Raw genomic sequence first — 22,106 nt, 5'->3', positions numbered from 1 at the left:
CATATAAAGTTCAGAACTAATACTCAAGAGTCTCTAGGACTCATTTTTAAAAATTTGTATTTCAGTCGAATTTTTTCTTTTTTAATCAAAAAGGTATAAACAGTGAAACCATGTATAAACATTTAAATAGGAAAACAATTGAAAAATATGTTAACTATCTCAACGAGGGAAAGTAGTTTTGAAAAAATATCATTTGAGAATGTGTTAATCTAGTGTAAATCCACCACAAAACCAAAGACCTTGGACAATCATCTGCTGTTTGAATTCATTTCATTTTAAATCATTGATCAAGATTCACAAAACCCCACAGGAGTTCCCGTCATGCCTCAGTGGTTAACGAATCTCATGGCTCACTGGTTAACGAATCCGACTAGGAACCATGAGGTTGGGGGTTCGATCCCTGCCCTTGCTCAGTGGGTTAACGATCCGGCATTGCCATTGGCTGTGGTGTAGGTTGCAGACACGGCTCGGATCCTGCATTGCTGTGGCTCTGGCGTAGGCCGGTGGCTACAGCTCCGATTAGACCCCTATCCTTGGAACCTCCATATGCTGCAGGAGTGGCCCTAGAAAAGGCAAAAAGACAAAAAAAAAAAAAAAAAAGATTCATAAAACCCCACAAAAATATGAATGCTACTACTATTTACTCAGTCACCAAAATCTTCAGGCAGTCCTTGACTTCTTGACACTGTATCCTATACATGCATTATTAGAGAAGCCTCTTAACTTTTGTTTCCTTCCCATCTGTGCTCTAATTCATTCTCCACATAATTAAAACAAGTTCTTATAAGATTTTTCTGAACAAAATTTATATATAGAAAAATTTCAAAGACCATACTGAGTTCTCATATAGCCTTAACCCAGTTTGCTCGAGCGTGAACATCCTACACTATTATACAATTCATTAACCCTTATTTACCCATTCTTAACTAAGGTCTAATTTATTCCAGTATCTTTATTTGGTGCTTCTTGTCCTTCTCCTGTTCCAGTATCCTACCAAGAATACCAAGTATATTTAATTAGCATGTCTCCTTAGGCAACTTGTGGTTGTGATAATTTTTTTGAAATTTCCTTGTTTTTGATGGTCTTGATAGTTTCGAGGAGTATTAGAGCTATTCTGCAGAAAATCTCTCAATTGGGGTTTGCTAAAGATTTTTATTATTATTATAGTTGATTTTACAATACTGTGCCAATTTCTGCTAGTTTTTCTAACTATTAGATCAGATGTGTGTGTTTTTTTAAGACCAGACAGATAAAGTGCTATTTTCACTATTATATATCAAGGGTGCATACTATCAACTGGCTCCTTTTGGTGAAAATGTATTAGAGAACAAGATCTGATGATAAGTGTGCTCCTTGCTCCTGGGTGTCAGTGCTTTTAGGCCCTCTAAGCTGAGAGAGGAAGGAAATGCGTCTGTTACCAACTAGTGTATATCTATATATCTATACATATTTCTATATGCAGCCATTCGTATCTGTATTAAGCTAAATATGAGTTCATACTGAATTTTCCAACTCTAATCCATTCTTACATGGATAATTCTAGCCTTTTTTCCTTGCTTGTTTATAAACTCCCACTCCAGGAGTGAGAAATTTGGCTTCCGCCATCTGCCTTTTTTTTTAACTTGTGTAATTGTAGTATGTCTATATAGCGGCAGCAGAATTGTTAAGCTGTACTTATGGGACAAAAAGCTTATTAACAATAGCACAATGCTCCTGTGCAGTGCCTTCTGCATTTACTCTTTCAGTCTCCACTTCTTTCCAAAGTAGTACCATTCTCTATCCCCTTCTGGGAGGCTGTTTTACATATTCTCAATACAATTATTTATTTATTTTTTGATGCATGCTGACTCCCATGTGCATTTCCCAAACCTCTTAATGATTTTTTTTTAAAAAAGATAGATTAGATTTAGGTTCTGGAAAAATTGTGGAAAATTACACAGTTCTCACATACTCCTTGCCCTCACACACACATCCATCCTCACTGTCAACATTCAGCACCAGGATCATACATTTCTTTCAATGAATGAAACTACATTCATGTGTCACTATATATTTAAAGTCATAGTTTACATAAGGGTTCTTATATATTCTGTGTGTTTGACAAATGCATAAGGGCATATATCTATCATTATAGTATCATACAGAAGAGCTTCACTGACCTAAAAATCCTATGTCATTGTATATTCATCTCCCCTTCTCAGCAAATCCTGGCAATTACTGATCTTTTTACGGTTTCCATGGTTTGGTTTTGCCTTTTCCAGAATGTCATATAATTGAGATTGCATAGCACATAACCTTTTCAGACTTCACCTATTCCTATGCATGTAGGCTTTATCCATGTCATTTCATAGCTGTTTATGAGAAGCTTACCTTAAATTCAATAACATAAGTTCAAAGTAAAAATGTAATTTACCCTGAAAATATCACTTTATCTGACATTAACATAACCCCACAAATTAGACTACAGAGTTAAAAAGAAATAATCTGACTAGAGGGATATTTAATAGTAATAAAAAGGTCATTTCATCAGAAAAATATAATGATCCTAAATGTGTATATGCCACGGAACATACACACATACAACAGAGTCGCAAAAAATGATCTCAAAAGTCAGGAAGCAAAACTTATAGAATTGAAAGGAAAAAAAAATCACAATTAGTGTTGAAGACTTCATCATCCTCCTTTTAGTAAGTGATAAAATTATCAGACAGAAAAGAATCAGCAAAGATATAGGAGATCTGAGTCCAACCAAACAACAGGGTGGAAATTATAGCCATAAAATAAACATTGACATATTTAAATAATGGAATTGACATACAGTATGTTCTGACCAAAAGAGAATCAAACATGAAATATAAGGAAGATAAAAGGAAAATCTTAAAGGGCAATGAAGTCAACCTGCTGGACAGAAGAACCAGAAGGATCGGCTCCAGATCACACATGAGGCAGTGCCCTGGGAAACCCTGAAAAGTAACCTGGGAAAATAATGCGAGAAACACAACTGCGGGACATTCCACAAACAACTTGCCTGTGCTCAAGAATGTGAATTCATGAAAGGCACAGAGAGGCTGAGAAGTGTTCTCAAGTAAAGGAGACAAGAGACATGACAGCCAAGTAAGATGCATGGTCCTGGATTGCCTCCCAGAGCCAATAAATAAATGTCATAGAGGACATTTAATTGTTGGGCTAATTGGTGAAATTAGAACATGGGCTCTGTATTAGAAAATAGTAGTATCTCTCTGTTAAATTTCCTGAATTTGATTAGTGAATTGTAGTTATGTAAGAAAATGATCATATTTAGAAGATATGATCAGGTATTTGTAAGTGAAAGGTCATGATGTCTGCAACTTATTCTCAAGTGGTTTAATAAAAAAATAAATAGTAAAAAAAAAAAGGAAAATCTTAATACACTTGGTTCTAAACAACATATAGGTAAAACAGAGTTTCAAAGAAAGAGAATATAGAACTTAAAGGGAACACAAATATAGTATCTTAAATATAGGATGATTCTGATGTAATACTGAAAGGAAATTTATACCACAGAATACTTTAATGAGGAAAGAGGAATGTTTTCATAAAAATAATCAAACTTTCTACCTCAATAAATGAGAAAAGCAAAAGCAAAGCAAACCGAAAGCATCAAAGTGTTCCCGGATGTTAGGAAAGGATACAGAAACAAGACAGAAAATTGAGAAAAAAAAATTGAGGATTTAAGATAAGTGACAGACACACCTCTTAAGGGGAGGAGGGCAGAGAGGCGAGTAGCTGCCCTGCGTTTTTTGGCACATCAGTTACATGGGGCAGCTAATTGTATGGACAGGATATTCACTGGGAAGGTGGGGTTTGTGGGTCCTTTTCCTTAATTTACATCCCAGCTTCACCTTCCCAAAGGGAGGCGGGATTTTTGTCCTAAAAATAGTTTTAGCAGAAGTGTCATGGTGTCAGTGTATGATGGATACTTCTTATTGACACAGCTAATTTTAATATAATTTTATTATAATGAGGGCACAGTGAGCAACAGGTTACATCTGGACATTAGAGATTCCTGCTCTTTCCCACTCTCCTTTGTCTGCCCCCAGGGCACTTATCCCCCCAAAAGGTGTGGTTTCTTATCAGCCTGGAGGTTCTAGCTTTTCTTTATCCACCCATGGATCCTGCTGTTTGCATGATATGTGGTTTCCCACCATTTGGTCCCAGACACCCATTCTCTGCTCCTGTCTAACTATCTGCCTGCTGTAACAAAAGAAGGAAGGGGATAAGAACAAAATTTAATGAAATTGAAAATAGTTGAATAATTCTTTCAATTCTTTTTTTTTTTTTTTTTTGTCTTTTGTCTTTTTAGGGCCACCCACAGCATATGGAGGTTCCCAGGGTAGGGGTCTAGTCACAGCTACAGCTGCCAGCCTACGCCAGAGCCACAGCAGTGCCAGATCCAAGCCGCATCTGTGACCTACACCACAGCTCACAGACAAGATGGATCCTTAACCCACTGAGCAAGGCCAGGGATCGAACCTGCAACCTCATGGTTCCTGGTTGGATTCGTTTCCACTGTGCCATGACAGGAACTCCAAAAATAGTTAAATAATTCTTATAGTCACAAAAACGGACTGAGGGTGGGGGTGGGGTTGGAGGGATGGACTAGGGGTTTAGGTTTATGGAATGATTAGCCAAAGGGGAAATGCTGTATAACATGGGACTCTACCCAGTATTCTGTGATTATCTACATAGGAAAAGAATCTGTAAAAGAATGGATGACTGTATATGTATAACTGAATCACTTTGCTATGCAGAAGAAATTATCATAACATTGTAAAACAACTATATTTCAATAAAGCCTAAAAAAAACCCCAAAACCTGGCACTTATTAGTATGTAAAAAAAAATAAGGAATAATGAAACAAAAGGCTAATTCTTCAAAAAACAATCTATTAAAATTGATAAATAAATTATAGCAAGAGTCAAAAATAGAAAGGAAGAAGAAACAAATCAGCAATATCAGAAATGAGTATTTACCTAAAGATGCTACAGCCATTAAAGAATAATATAACATCATAAAAGACTTTGCAATCAAATTCAATAACTTAAAAGATACAAACCAATTCCTCAAATGTTATATTAAACAAAACACAACCAAGGTAAAACTGATCATCTCAGATCCTATTACCATTAAATGACTGTGATAATTTAAAACCTCAAAGCACTGGATTATTCAAACATTCAAACACATATTTTGGACTTTATTTTCAGAAAATATGAAAGAGAGGAATACTTTCCAACTTACCTGAAGTCAATGCTACCCTGATGCTAAAACTAGTTTTTTTTTTAATAAAGAAACTAAAAATTAATATTCCATGAAGTTAAACTCAAATATCCTCAAGAAATTATTAGCACATTGAACACAGAAACATATTAAATTAATACAGCATCATAAAGTAGAATTTATTCCAAGTATGGAAGGATAGTTCGACATTTGGAAATGTACTTATGCAATACCTCATATCAGTAAGGTAAAGGAGAAAAATCATGTGAACATATTCAACTGATGCAGAAAAACTGACAAAATTTGGCAATTCTTTAGATAAAAATGTTTGGAAAATTAGAGATAGAGGTAAACATCCTAAATTTGTAAAGAACTTCTATAAACCCCATAACAGCTAATATCATACTGAATCATGAAAAACTAAGTGCTATCTACTTAAGAATGTGACAAAATCTCTGCTGTCACCACTTCAACATAGCACTAAAAGTTCTAGCCAGTGCAATAATACAAGAAAAAAAGTCAAAAAAATAGAAGTTAATAAATATTTTAAGTATATTTAAAAAGTTTACAATTATGTTATATATTATGCTGTATATGTCTAATACATAGCATAATATGTAGGTAGAATATATCTGTTATATATGTGTTTATCTAAAATAAGATTTTATTTAACAATTAAATAAATAATATTATCTCTAAATAAAATGACGTGATTGTCTACATTGACAAAACCCAATGTATTTACACAAAAGTTTTTAGGAATAACAAGTGAGTTCAAAAATATTGTAGGATACAAGATATAGAAAATATAAAAATCAATACTATATTTAGATACTACAAAGAAAATATATGGACATTGAAATTTAAAATGCATTACCACTCAAATAAATAAAATCTTAGGTGTAAATTCAATGTGCATGTGACTTGCATAGTACAACTACAAAATACTAATTAAATAAAGAATATCTAATGAAATAGAGACTTTTTGTGCTCATGGATTTGGATACTTAACATTATAAACATTTATTTTTTTTCCAAGTATACAGGTAAACATATAGCTCAGTTCCTAGATCAAATTTTATACATATAAGATTATTCTAAAATTTATATGAAAATATAAAGGTATTAGAATATCTAAAACAATTTTGAAAAAAAGACTGAGGTGGGAAAAGAATCAATAATCCAGATTATGTTGTTGATATAGGGATAGACACATATTATTGACAGTATGAAAACAATCTCCAAATAGATTCACACATATATGCCCATCTGAAATTTGACCCAGGTGCAAAAGAGTTTAATGGTGGAAGAGTAACTATTTCAACAAATGATTCTGTAGCATTTAGCAACTATAGGGTAGAAAATAAACATCAGCTAAACTCATCCCTTATACAAAAATTAATTTAATATATATATCAATGCAAAATAGTAAAACTTTAGAATTCAGGGGATAATCTTTGTGTTTTAAAGAAAGGGAAGGAGTTCATCAATGTGGCATCAAAAGCACAATCCTTTATAAAAGATTTATATATTGATGTGACCAAACCTGGAAAGCTTTGCTCTGCAAAAGAGCCTTGAAAAAAATGAAAAGATAAATACAGGCTAGGAGAAAATATTTGCCAACCCCATCTGACAAACTGTAATATCTAGAATATATAAAGGACTCAATAGTAAAAACAATCACTCCAATTTAAAACTGGGGAAGATACAAGTATATTACCCTGAGGATACACAGTTTGCAAATCATGACATAAAATATTTATGAAGTCATTCACCATTATGGAAATACAAATTAAAACCCCAATAATATACCACCACACTTCTATTAGATAAAATAAAGAATAATGACACTACAGAATCTTGAGATTAGATCATTCAAGCATTGCTAATGGGAATATCAAATAGTACTACCAGTATGGAATATTGGCACTTTTTTTTTTTAATCTAAATATGAAACCAAATGGTAGTTTTCTGACGAAACTCCATACTGTTTTCCACAGTGGTTGCAGCAATTTACAATCCCACCAACAGTGTAATAGGGTTCCTTTTCCTCCACGCCCTCTCCAGCACTTATTGTTTGTAGACTTTTGGATGATGGCCATTCTGGCTGTTATAAGGTGGTACCTCATAGTGGTTTTGATTTGCATTTCTCTAATAATGAGTGATGTTGAACATCTTTTCATGTACTTTTTGGCTATCTGTATGTCTTCTTTGGAGAACTGTCTGTCTAGATCTTCTGCCCATTTTTGATCCAGCAATCCCACTCCTGGGCATCCATCCAGAGAAAACCATGACTCACAAAGACACATGTACTCCGATGTTCATTGCAGCACTATTTGCGACAGCCAAGACATGGAAACAGCCTAAATGTCCATCGACAGAGGAGTGGATCCAGAAAAGGTGGTACATATACACAATGGAATATTACCCAGCTATTAAAAAGAACAAAATACCAGGACTTTTAGCAACATGGATGGACCTAGAAACTGTCATGCTAAGTCAGCCATACAATGAGACACCAACATCAAATGCTTTCACTGACATGTGGAATCTGAAAAAAGGACAGACTGAACTTATCTTTGCAGAACAGATGTGGACTCACAGACATTGAAAAACTTATGGTCTCTGGAGGAGACAGTTTCGGGGGTGGAGGGATCTGCTTGGGTTATGGGATGGAAATCCTGTGAAATCAGATTGTTATGATCATTATACAACTACAGATGTGATAAATTCATTTGAGTAATAAAAAATAAATAAAAATAAACAAGAAACCACCATAAGACCCAGAAACTTCATTCTACATTATCCCACAGAATGGAAACTTATGTTCACATGAAAACTTGCATAAAAATGTTCATAACCCAAAACTTGGAACCAACACACATGCTCTTCAATGGGTAAATAATTAAAGAAAATGTAGTATAATTATATACCATGGACTATTTCCCAGGAATTACAACAAACTATCAGTATAATTTGAATTTATAGGGATTTAATTCAGTTTTTAAAAAGCCTGTCCCAAAATATTATATATTATTTTATTTATATAATATTTTTAAAATATTACATATTTGAAGAGGAGAATATATTAGAGTGGTCAGGGGTTAGGGAAGTACCAGGGGAGGGGAGGTGGATATGATTATAATAGAGCAATTGGTGGGACCCTTGCGCAGATGACACTGTATCTTGTTTGTGATGGTGGATACATGAAACTGCACATGTGAAAAAAATTGTGAAGAACTAAAAACACAGTGTTAAGTAAAGCTGGATAAAACTGAAATTTTTTTTTAAAGTTTTCAAAAATAAGCAGTAATGATTCTTGTGATGAGGAAATTTTTTGAAACCTCTCTTTACCCATCTCAATAATCTACATTCGAAGGTTCCTAAATATGTGATCTTAGGAGTCTCCTTTTAGTTCAAAGAATGAGCAGAAGTGAAGTTTATTGTTCATGATTTCCATTATGTTTAATGGAGTTACAGAAGTTTGTATTCCCCATGGTGCTTGTTTTAAAAATAATGTTTGAAGATGTATCAATTACTGCGTGAATACATGAATGATATTACTGTGGCCTATATAATACTAAATAAAACTAATGTATGTATGGTAATTTGTTTCTTCATTGACTACAATGGCTATTAGCATTTTCAATATTACAAACATATGCATCTATAATATTTCTTTCTATTTTGCACATTAAATATATACGTTCTGAAATGTATTCATTCATTCATTCCATCAAACAACCTTTTCCTCAGATTTGTTATATTTTGAAATAATTCTCATGTCATTAATGTGGCACAACATAAATCACGTCTTTTCCTTATAAATAAATAAAGATGGAATGCAAGAGCCTATTTGCCACTGTCCTGAATTATTAGCTACTTGCCTGAGAAATTTTTGTGTATTATAGTAATCAGGATTCTTCTTAAACAAATGTTATAGAAAAAAAAAATTCAATGTGTTAAACAAATGGATGTCTGCACCTAATGGATGCAGCAGTGAAGAGCCTGATGTTACTGCCTTTATTGTTATAATTTATTTAAGTTTTGTTCTAATCTTGCCAATAGATGACAGCATAACATTGGGAAGGAAATGATATTGCCATTTCTTCCCCACTCAATGTAATGAAAACCAAGGAAAGTATTAGCTAAATAACATACAGCAGTCACAAAATACAGCACACACTATCATAAACTGACCTCAGGCCATAGTGATAAACATGCAATTGCTATCAACTTCTCACATTATTATTATTATTATTTTATTTATTTATTTTGTCTTCTAGGGCGGCCCCTGTGGCATATGGAGGTTCCCAGGCTAGGGGTCCAATAGGTGGTGAAGCTACTGGCCTATACCACAGGTCACAGCAATGCTGGATCTTTAACCCACTGAGCAAGGCCAGGGATTGAACCTGTGTCCTCACGGATACTAGTCAGATTTGTTTCCACTGAGCCATGACAGGGATTCTCTATTATTGTTATTTTTAAAACTCACTTTTGGAAGAATTTGTTACACTTGGATTAGGGAAAACATGCAAAATATATACTGAGATTCTTCTAGTGAAAAGATGAAATGATATTTGATAGAGTTTAGACTTCTACTTTTTCTTTTTTTTTTTTTTTTTTTGGTGGGGTTGGAAGAAAGTGCTCTTGCTCACCTCTTGAAAAGAACAAACAAACAAACAAAAAAAAAACACAAAAAAACCCCTGACCTAAAAAATGAAGTTAGCAAACTGTAGGTGCCAAGAAGGAATACAATCTGATATACAGTGACTAAATTTATAATTATATAAATATTAAACGGAGAGAAAATGTGATGTAAGTGACAAAAGGTCAACTAATTAACAGATTTGTAACATTTCATCAGGGAAAACAATGTGTAAAAATGTAGCTAAGGAAGCATACACAACTACTTTTTACGTGTTTAAAGCAAAAATCCTACCCAAGGGTTTCTCTCTTTACCAATAGGAAATTGCTACAGAATTTAGGGATCTGCAACTATTATTCTAAATTGATTTTTATTACATACTTATTTAGACATAGAGGATACATAAATTATTTTAAAAATGAATGGGACAAACCCATAGCTATGAACACAAAGTACACATTTGAATATACCTTTTCACAAATGTTATTTTATGGAACTTCAAAAATACATTAAGTTATCAAAAGGAGCTAGAGAAATCTGGAGTTACTATAATATTTTCCCATTGTTCATATTCTATGCCTCAGATCATCCAAAGTGTAGAGTATGGATTAGGTAATTCTAAAATACTTCCTATTTTATCTCTTTATTTAATAAAAATATTACAGAATTTGGAAATATATGCATAAAGTACCTAATTGTGAATTTAGATAATTTGATTTTATAGCTGAGTAGAGGAATTGTTTTTAAATTAGAGCATAACATAGCATTCAATATTTCTTATCTGAAACTGTAAAAGTTTGGATTCTAGTAGGGTAAATGAAAAATGGCATCCTAAATTAAATTAGCTTCTAAACCATAGCAAGTCACACAGGGATGCTTAACCCATTGTTTTACGTATTTGGTTAGTTTTCAAAGTCAGTTTACAACATTAATTATTTATTACTGTTGCTATTATTTGTGGACTTGGTGAGTAAATATTTTACTCTATCCTCAACTTTTTCTTGGCTTTACAGACATAAAAACTTAAAGTATAAATATTTAAATTTTAAGACTGCCACAAGTTCATAGCATAAAATAAACTACAAAATACTTTTCTGTCACTGAACACCTAGTTTTTTACATCCATAAAAATTTAGTATTTATTTATCTTACTCATTTTTATAAACTCCTGACAGGTAAAAATGATTTTAAAGAAATAGAAAAAAGAAATTCATATTAGAAATATTTAAAATATAAACCATTTTATTTTTACTTTTTAAGACAGAACAGTATATAGGTAAATCTTCGTAATAAGCTGAGCAGTGGGCAGCATTCAACGCGGGTAACTCATACAGTCTTCATGCTAGGAAATTAAATTTTTGGATAACTTTAATAACTCCTAGGATAAAATATGAGGTGATTATTTCTTGACAAATACACCCATTTCTGCATTTTGAAATGACAACCTGATAAAACACATAGAACATGTTTAAATATGAACTTTATTCTGTCTCATCAAATTTTCAAGTTTAGTAATTATATCTGGTTGTTTTTTCCAAGTTTACTCATATACTGTAACTGAGCAGATGCTGCTGGTGCCCTGTGCTTTATTCTGTTCTGCTATACCAGTCTCCAGTTCCTTAAGCAGACAACTTGAGGAATGATTCTGCAAGCCTCTGATGAAGTCCTGATGGTATCAAACTCACATGGACCACAATCACCTTGAAAATGGAGCCTTATATTAGCTTTTCCTTCCTAACTATCTACCGTCTCTCAACTGGCTTTCTGGAATTGCTTTCCAAAAAAAAAAAAAAAAAAAAAAAAAAAAACCAAAACAAACAAACAAACAACAACAAAAAAACACAGAACAAAGCCATTGTCTTAATGATCAATTATGTGGGAAACCCAAAAGAAAGCACTTCCCTGTCTCACTCCTTACACAAATTAGCAAATCAACAGATTTAGCACCTACTTGAATATAATACAATCACTTATTTATTTTACAAATGAATGGATTCTGTCTTTCTTTCCTGGATGTCTCTGTATTGTTAGCCACTCCTCTACTCTTATCAACAGTGGTGGCTTCTGTTTGCTTCCATTTACTATCCTTAACTGCTTTTGTCTCTCTCACCTATTATAAAGTGCTTATTCTTTAATATTTGTCCCTCAGCTCACTCTCTCTCTCCTAAAAGTTTGTTTTAAAGATCAAATTTTATTCTGTAAATAACTACCAAAAAAGAAGAAAATAAGATATACCTTCTAATTGGTCTCATTGTTTTCACCCTGTCTCAATCTAATTAGTCCTCATAGCAACCAAAGAAATTTATTTAAACTAAACATATACTTATGTTAATCTTCTGCTCAAAATAATCATATTTTTGCTGCTATGCTGACTTATTTAGTTGTACTATCACAGAACATTATATTCCTTTTAGGTAGCATTTATGATTAGTTTAAATCATGGAGATTTGCCCAACTCTGTGTTTAATGGTTGTCTTTTCTACTGAGAATTACATAAAAAATAGTTTAAGTGTGTTAACAATGAGACAATCATTTATTCCAAAAGGGGTTTAAAGAGGTAATTAGAGCTCCTTCCATGGTATAAATCATAAAAATGTTACAATATTCAATCAAGTATTTCTGGCAATTTGCTGAATATCTTAAATCTCATATAAACATCACAACAATATTTTGAAGTAGTTACTTCACCACCCTAAGCTCCAGTGGGCTAGGGATTATAATATTGTGTGTTACAGTATCACCTGTCACACATTGAAACTAGGGGGTCAATAAACATCAGCTAGACAATGGATTGGATGTCCAGACTGATGATGCCAAATTCACCAAGAGGCTACAAATGGACTTATTATTCACATAATAAAGCTTTCTGAGGAGAATAGGTTGAAATGATTTGAGGGGGACAGAGGGTAGCTACAGAGTGGAACAAGAGAAAAGTTGCTGTGCACAGGCTGAGTGTTTGTGAGTTCTGAATTTACCAGTGCCAAAGAAGAGAGCTCATTGGCTTTGCTAGCTTACTGGATTCCAGAAGAAAGGGGCAGTGTATGGGGAGTGCAAGGGGGGTTGGGTAATGGCTTGGAAGTTATCAGAATGTGTATTACAAAATAAATAACTAAATAACTTTTCCCATACTTTGTCACTGTAATGTAAGCAAATATTTTCCTTACATTAAAAGAAAAAAAAATTCTCAGTGTGTACAGTTACACTGTGGATAGGTAAGTTTTCAGGCATGAATTCAAGCCTTGTGTCTCTAAAGCCTATGGTTGTTAACAGCAAGGCCATGCCCATAATCAATTGAGATGGCATTTTATTGTTCTTTACACTGTGTTACATACATTTATTTCACTTTCAGAGGACTTTTAAAGGGCAGAAGCAAAGTCGGTAACAAGATAAAACTAGTAATAAATGGAGAGGATATAAATTATCAAAAGAAAAGAGTGACCATCAGAGAAATGATAGCAAATGTACTGAAGATAGTCTTTTGGTTTAAGAAAGCAATTTTTATTTTAAAAAGAATTAATGGGACTTCTCTTTAATTCAACATATTAAACACATGTACTTACCAATTCTTCCTATTTGAATCCCATTCAAAATAAAAAGTATTAAAAAGCCTATATCCTAAAGGCCAAAGATTATGAATATATATAAAACAGCCAAGTTTTGGAATCTGAAAAGGATATCACCTAATAGCATATGACAGAAAATTGAAACATAATCTACAGAGAGTTAAATGAAGCCGGCAAATTCTCCCTGCAGAGCCTCCAAAAGCTCCAGAATTTGAAGCACTGGGCTTCTCTCAGGCAATTTTCTTAGTTGGGCGGACAAAACAGGAGAACTGACATAAAAATCTCACAAAGCATTTGTTTGCCCCACATCCTTCCCCTCTGCAAATTTGCCCAGATGGTTCTCCAAGTCATCTCCCCAAATTTACACAGCTTGACTATACATCACTCTATCAGAACTTTCTGGAATTATTCAGTCAGAGGGTCTCTGGATTCCAGGCAAGCTGCACATGAGATGGTACTTTAAGAGAGATTGAGAACTATATACCAAACATTTCTCCTCCAGGTCTTTGGAGAAAGTAGTAGCCATGCTTTAATCATTCAAAAAGACATTTGAAAGACCCCTCTTCTGCTCTCAGAAGAAGTAACAAGCACAAGAGAAAGAGATACTCAGATTCTGATAATTGGCAATCCACATCATTATTGTGATGCCTACACTGTGGCAACCATATTCTATGCACATAAAGTTTACCATTACATTCTGATTCATTTAATTCAAATAAATCAAGACCTCAGACAAAGATAACCACATATTTGAAGAATGCATTTGATTAAAAACTAAAAAAAAATTTGAAGTTATAAACAATTCAGAGAAATTAAAATAGTCAAATTTCAATAATATATTATTCATACACAAAAAGACCACAGAAAATTTTATATTCATGAAATAATACCAGAACAAAAATGAAAAAACAGAGCACTTTCAAAAATATACCACAAGGATCTAAAATACAATAAGAGAATTTTTAAAATAACAAAAGGGTTGGAAGATTCAATTGAGAATAACTCATAAAGAGTAAACTCAAACTATAAAGAATTTCTGGTTCCCCATTTAAGAGGTTTGGAAACCACCTTTCCTTTATAACAAATAAAAATCTAAACCAACTGAAAAATCAATAACTCTTCTTAAATCCACAAAAAAGGAGAGGACACAGGGTATATTGCTACCTCCCAAGACCAGACAGATGAATACAGAGTCTTGGCTTACCTGAGCAGAGACTCAAAAGCAGAAAATGCCACAGGAACCAGTGCTGGGATAGGAAAACTTGAATTGTATGTTGTTGATGAATTGCTGGAGGCTCAGTGAAGACAACACTGAGAGTTAAAGACTCCAGGGAGACACAGTCAAAGGGGTGCCTCCACAATAGTGCGAACTTTATCTCCAGGAGCTAGACAAATGTCCCACAGTAAATATCTTTTAGAAGTTCTCCAGCTTCCTGCAAAGGGAAGGGAAAAGAAACCATTTTGAAACACGTCAGAGCACTTCGTTCTTCTTAACAAGGCCTGCACTCAGGGGAAACCAGTTAACCTGAGCCTAACCTGAGTGGTATTATCAGAGCCGAACTGACCTGAAAGGGAAACAAGAAACTCAAGCTGGCTCTAGCCATCCTTATTACAAATGAAAAACACCAGTGAAGTGCACAGTCCAGAGGCAGAAACTATTAAAAGACTGGGAGCTAATCACAGGCTTACAGAACATTCCCCCACACACCACTACATTAGGAACTGCCTATTCACAGCAATTTGGTTGTTGCTATTGTTTTGATGAGAGGTTTTGTTTTTGTTTTCACCAAATATATCATGTTGAAATCAAGAAAAAATTATAAGGCATAATAAAAGGTCAAAAACAAAACAAAACAAAAAAACTCACCTTTTGAAGAGACAGATCATGCAACAGAACCAGAAATGGTAGGGATATTGGAATCAACAAACCAGAAATTTAAAAAAAAAAACTGTGATTATTATGATGAGGAACTAATGGATAAAGTAGAGAGTATGCAAGTAGAGATGAGCAATATAAGTTAAGAAATTAAAATCCTCAGGAAGAAAAAAAGAAATGCCAAAGATAGAAAAGAAGAAAATTTCCATCACAAAATCAAAGAATGCTGTTACTGGGTTTATTAGTAAATTGGACACAGCTGAGAAAAGAATCTGTGCTAGAAGATATATCAACAGGATCCTCTAAAAATGAAAAACAAAGAGAATAAAGAATTAAAAAACAAGTCAGAATAGGATATTCAAGGACTATGGAAAACTATAAAAGTTATACATGTAATGTGAATATCAGAAAGATAGAAAATCAGAGAAGAAATATTTGAAACAATGACTGAGAATTTCTCCAAATTAACATAAGACACCAAACCACAAATATGGGAAAATTATAGAATGCCAAGCAGTTCCAAAGTATAGAAAATCAAAGATAAAGAACAATTTTGAAAGAAGCCAGTGGGGGAGAAGGGGTGGGGACAAGAAAATGCCTTACCTATAGAGGAACAATGATATAAATTATACCCAACCTCTCCTTAGAAACCCATGCAATTGAGAAGAGAAGGAAATAAAATATTGAAAATGCTGATGGGAAAAAAACAGCAAACTAGAATTCTGTACCCAGCAAAATTATCCTTCAAAAGTGGAAGAGAAATAAAAACTCTTTCAAAAGAAATACAAATTGAGAAAATTCATAGACCTGCTTTGGAAGAAATGTTAAAATAAATTATTTAAAGAAAAGAGAAACAATATGGTCAAAAATTCAGGTTTACATAAAGAAAAGTATCAAAAATGGAAAATGTCAAGGTAAGATAGAAACTGATTTTTTTTTGTATTCTTAATTGATCTAACATATTTTTCAAAATAATAATACCAAAATATATCTGATTATGTATATATAATATATATATTTATATATACTCATTTATGCTTGTATATAAGTGAAATAACTGACAATTATGATATAAGGAATGGAGGGGAGGAATAGGATTATTTGGCTTTTATAAGGTACTCACACTACTTGCAAAGTCATATCGTGTTATTTGAAAGTGGACACGGATAGTTGTAAATGTATATTACAAACACTAGCACAATCACAAAAAAGTAAAAAAAATTTAAAGCAATTTCCTAGAGGAGGGGAGAAAATAGTCATGTAAAATATTCAATTAGGAGTTCCCTTCCTGGCTCAGTGGTTAACGCACCTGACTAGGATCCATGAGGAGGTGGGTTTGATCCTTGGCCTCTCTCAGTGGGTTAAGGACCCGGGGTTGCTGAGAGCTATGGTGTAGGTCACAGACATGGCTTGGATCCCGAGTTGCTATGGCTGTGGTGTAGGCCAGCAGCTCCAGCTCTGATTCGACCCCTAGCCTGGGAACCTCCATATGAGGTGAGACACTAAAGAAAAAAAAAAAATTTCAATTAAAACTACAAAGGCAGAAAAATAGCAGAGGACAAAAATGGAACAAACAATAAGGCTAACAAATAAAAAACTGTAGCAGATGCAATAGATATTAACCCAAATACATCAATAATCACTTCGAATGACAATGGTCTAAATGCACTAATTGAAAGACAGATTATCAGAGTGGATCAAAGAAAACATGATCCAACTCTTAAGTTGTCTGAAGTAAACCCACTTTAAATGCATAGACATATATGGAATAAAAGCAAATGGATAAACTATGTTTTTTACTAATGTTTCATAAGTCCCTTATATAAGTAAAAAGCAAATAATTAGATTAAAAATGGGCAGAAGTTTGTTTTTTTTGTTTGTTTGTTTTTTGTTTTTTGTCTATTTGCCTTTTCTAGGGCCACTCCTGTGGCATATGGAGGTTCCCAGGCTAGGGGTCTATTCAGAGTTGTAGCCTCTGGCCTATGCCAGAGCCACAGTAAGCAGGATCTGAGCAGCGTCTGTGACCTACACCACAGCTCACAGCACTGAGGAAGGCTAGGGCTTAAACCTGCAACCTCGTGGTTCCTAGTTGGATTCGTTAACCACTGATCCATGACAGGATCTCCAGGGCAGAAGATTTTAATAGACATTTCTTCAAAGAAGACATACAAATGACCAACAGGAATATGAAAAGATGCTCAACATTGTTAACCTGGGAAATGCAAATAAAAACTACAATGAGATATCAACTCATATCTGTAAAAATGACTATTATCAAAAAGAAAAAAAAAGCTAACAACTGTTGATGAGGATGTGGAGGAAAGGGAATCTTTGAGGACTGTTGATGGGAATGTGCATTGGTAAAGCAAACACTGATAAAGTATAAAGCTTTTTCATGATTCGGCATTCCTACATTAGGCTATTTATCCTAAAGAATTCAATATTTTCAAAGATATATCTGTATTCACACGTTAACTGAAAAATTATTAAAACAGCCAAGATATGGAAATAACCTGTGTCCACTGAAAGATGAATGACAAAAGAAAAACAGAAAAAATATACTATACATGGAATATCATTCAGCCATAAAAATAGCGAAATCCTTTCATTTGTGACAATATGAATAGACTGTGAGAGCATTATGCTAGGCCAGGCAAAGAAAAATACTGTTCAATCTCATGTATATGTGAAATCTAAAAAAAGCCTAATTCATAGAAACAGAGAGTAGAATGGTGGTTGCCAGGGACTGGAGTTGGGGAGAAATGGGGAGATGTAGGTCAAAGGGTATAAACTTTCAATTATAAAATTAATAAGTTCTGTGAATGTAATGTACAGCATGGTGATGGTAGTTAACAATACTGTGCTGGACACCTGAAAGTTTCAAAGAGAGTAGATATTAAATATTCTTACTACCAAAAGAAGGTAATTACATAAGGTGATGGACATATTAACCAACTTTCTTGTGGTAATAATTCTGCAGCTTATACATGGGTAAAATCACATTGTATGTCAAACTTATACAATGTAATATACCAATTATATTTCGATAAAGCTGGGGGGGATTAAAAAGTTGATGGAGATAATTATAACATGCTAACACTAATTTTAAAAAGCCAAATAGCTGTATTAATTTAGATAAAGCAAACTTCAAAGTAAAGGTTACCAGAGATTAAAAATGGCATTACAGTTAGTTGTCCCTTCAACAAAATGGGTTGGAACTGTGTGGGTCCACTTATATGAGGATTTTTATTTCAGGAAATATATAATATACTTTACATGGTTGGTTGAATCCATAGGTTCAGAACCACAGATATGGTGGGCTAACTGTAAAGTTATATATAGATTTTTGACTGTGAGGGGGATTGGTGCCCCAACACATATGTTGCTCAATGGCCAACTTTACATGATGCTAAAGGCGTCAATTCTCCAAGAAGACATAGCAATTCTTACAATGTATACACCTAACAACAGAACATCAAATGATGTTAGGCAAAAACTGAGAGAACTGAAAGGTAAAATAGATAAACCCACTATCATAGCTGGAGGCCTCAACAGCCTTCTCTCCAAAATGGACAGACCAATAAGGATACAGTCAAACTCAACAATACCATCAATCAACTGCATATAATGGACACGTACAGACAACTGCAACCAACAACAGCAGAATACACAGGTTTTTTTTTTTTTTGTTTGTTTTTTTGTTTTTTTTTTGTCTTTTTGCCATTTCTTGGGCCGCTCCCGCTGCATATGGAGGTTCCCAGGGTAGGGGTCGAATCGGGCTGTAGCTGCCAGCCTAGGCCAGAGCCACAGCAACGCAGGATCCAAGCCGCGTCTGCGACCTACACAACAGCTCAGGGCAACGCCGGATCGTTAACCCACTGAGCAAGGGCAGGGATCGAACCCACAACCTCATGGTTCCTGGTTGGATTCGTTAACCACTGCGCCACGACAGGAACTCCCAGAATACACAGTTTTCTGAAGCTCACGTGTAACATTCACCATAAAACACATTTAAAAGAATATAAATCATATAATGTCTTCTTCAGACCACAATGGTATTAAGAGAGAAATCAATAACAGAAAAATAACTGGAAAACTCCAAAATACATGAAAATTAAAGTACATGTGTACTCTTAAATAACACATAAATCAAAGAAGAAATCTCAAGAGAAATTTTAAAACATTTTGAACAAAATAAAATGCAGAAAAATCAGGCCTTAATGGGAAATGTATAGCATTGAATGCACATATTAGAAAAGAAGAAATATTTAAATCAAAACTCTGAGTTTCTACTTTAAGAAAGAAAAGTATAGCTAGAAGATAAAAGCAAATTTAATCCAAGGTAAGCAGGAAAAGGTAAAGAATAAGAACTACATCAGATTTCAATTAAACAGAAACCAGAACATCAATAAGAAATTCACAGAAACCAACAGCCTTTTTGAAAAGACAAATAAAATCAGTAAGCCTTTAGTTAGGCTAGTTATGACAAAAACAGGAGAGCAAACAACTAATACTATCAGAAATGAAGACAGAATATCACTCCAGATCCCCTGGCCATTAAAAGAATAATAAAGGAATAATATGAACAACTCTATGCCCACAAATTTGATAATATAGGTAAAATGTGCTAATTATTTGAAAGATACAATCTGCAAAAATTCACACAAGAAGAAACAGATAATCTGAATAGGCCTTTTAAAGAAATTAAATCCATACTTACTAACCTTCCAAAATAAAAAAGCAACAGGGCCAGATGGTTTTGCCAGTGAATTCTAACAAATATTTAAGAAAGAATTTATGTCATTTCTCTTCAATCCCTTTAGAGGATTGAAGCAGAATAGATACTTCCTCGTTCTATGAAGCCAGCATTACCCTAATAACAAAGTTAAACAAAGACATTATATGAAAAGAAGCTTTCCTACTAATATCAGGTATAATGGAAGGATGTCCCTTATTACAACTCCTTTTCAATATCATTCTGGAAGGCCTTGCTAATGCAACAAAGCAAATGGAATGAAAGGTATAGAGATTCAGAGGAAAGTAAAATAAATAAATAAATAAATAAATAAATAAATAAATAAATAAATAAATAAAGAGTCTTTGCGGATGATAGGATCATCTCTGTGGAAAATCTGAAGCATCCACAAGAAAATTCCTAGAGCTAGTGTCTGATTCTAAAAAGGCTGCACTGTACAAGATTAATATAAAGTCAATTACTTTCCTCTATACCAGAAATGAACAATTGGAATTTGGAATTAAAAATACAATATCATTTCCATTAGCTATCCTGAAATTAAATACTTAGGTACAAATATATAACAAGATACATGCAAACTCATATGAGGAAAACTAAAAATCTCAGGAAATAAAAGAATTAAATTAATGGAGAGAGATTTCATGTTCATGGATAAGAAAACTCAATATGTCAAAATAGCAGTTTTTCCAAAGTTGATCTATAGGTTCAATAAAATCCCAATTAAAATCCCAGCAAATTATTTATGAATACTGACAAACTGATTCTAGCATTTATATTGAAAGGTAAAGGACTCAGAATAGCCAACAGAGTATTCAAGAAGAATATAGGTGGATGACTAATACCACTCCAATTCAAGGCTGATCACAAACTTACAGTTACCAAAAACACATGGTAATGACAAAAGAATAGACAAATAGATTGACAGACCAGAAGAGAGAGCACAGAAATAAACCCTCATAAATACAGTCAAGCTATTCTGACAAAGAAATACAGACAAAAGAGTGGATACAAATAATCATTTTAGCAAATAGAGTGGAAACAACTGGACATCCACATGCAAAATAATGAACCTAGACACAGACCTTACATTCTACACACAAAATTAATTCAAAATAGTTACAGACTGAAATGTAAAATGTGAAACTATAAAATGTCTAGAATAGAACATAAGAGAAATCTTAGACGACCTTAGGTATGGTAATATCTTTTTGGATACAACACCAAAGACATTTGATTCATAGAAGAAATTATTGATAAGCTGGATTTTATTCACATTAAAGACTTCCACTCTACAAAAGATGGTGCCAACAGAATGAGAAGAGAAGCCATGGACTGAAAGAAAATATTTCCAAAAGATATATCCAATGAAGAACTATTACCCAACATATGCAAAGAACTCTTAAAACACAACAATAAGCGAACAATAACAATCCCATCGTGGTGCAGTAGAAACAAATCGATGAATCCATGAAGATGCAGGTTTAATCTTAGATCCCTTGCCCTGCTCAGTAGTTAAGGATCCTGCACTGCAGTGAGTTGCCATGAGCTGTGGTGTAGGTCGCAGACGTGGCTCAGATCCAGCATTGCTGCAGCTGTGGTATAGACTGGCAGCTGCAGCTCTCTCTGATTTGACCCCAAGCCTGGGAACTTCATATGCTGCAACTGCGGACCTAAAAAAAATTCAAAGACCTTAATGGATACCCCAACACAAGAAATAAGATACACAGATGTCAGCTCAATAAACATGACAAACAGATGCCACTGAGCATGTTACAAGATATCCTACATCATATGCTATCAGGAAAACAAGTTAAAACAACAATAGGATACGACTATATAACTACTGAAATGAACAAAATCCAGAACAGTGCAAATTCCAAGTGCTGGCAAGGTGAAAGGAAGTCTTATTCACTGCAATTGCTAAGGCAAAATAGTATATCCACTTTGAAGAGTTTGGTGGTTTCTTAGAAACTTAAAGATACTCTTACTATATAATCTAGAAAC

Source organism: Sus scrofa, chromosome 8 (genome assembly GCF_054392235.1).
Source record: "Sus scrofa isolate SSC_HxYL_T2T_F1_AM1 chromosome 8, Sscrofa_HxYL_maternal_Yorkshire_Landrace_v2.0, whole genome shotgun sequence".
NCBI classification, from domain to species: Eukaryota; Metazoa; Chordata; class Mammalia; order Artiodactyla; family Suidae; genus Sus; species Sus scrofa.
The sequence above is the reverse complement of the archived record's forward strand: the minus strand, read 5'-3'. Positions refer to the sequence as shown.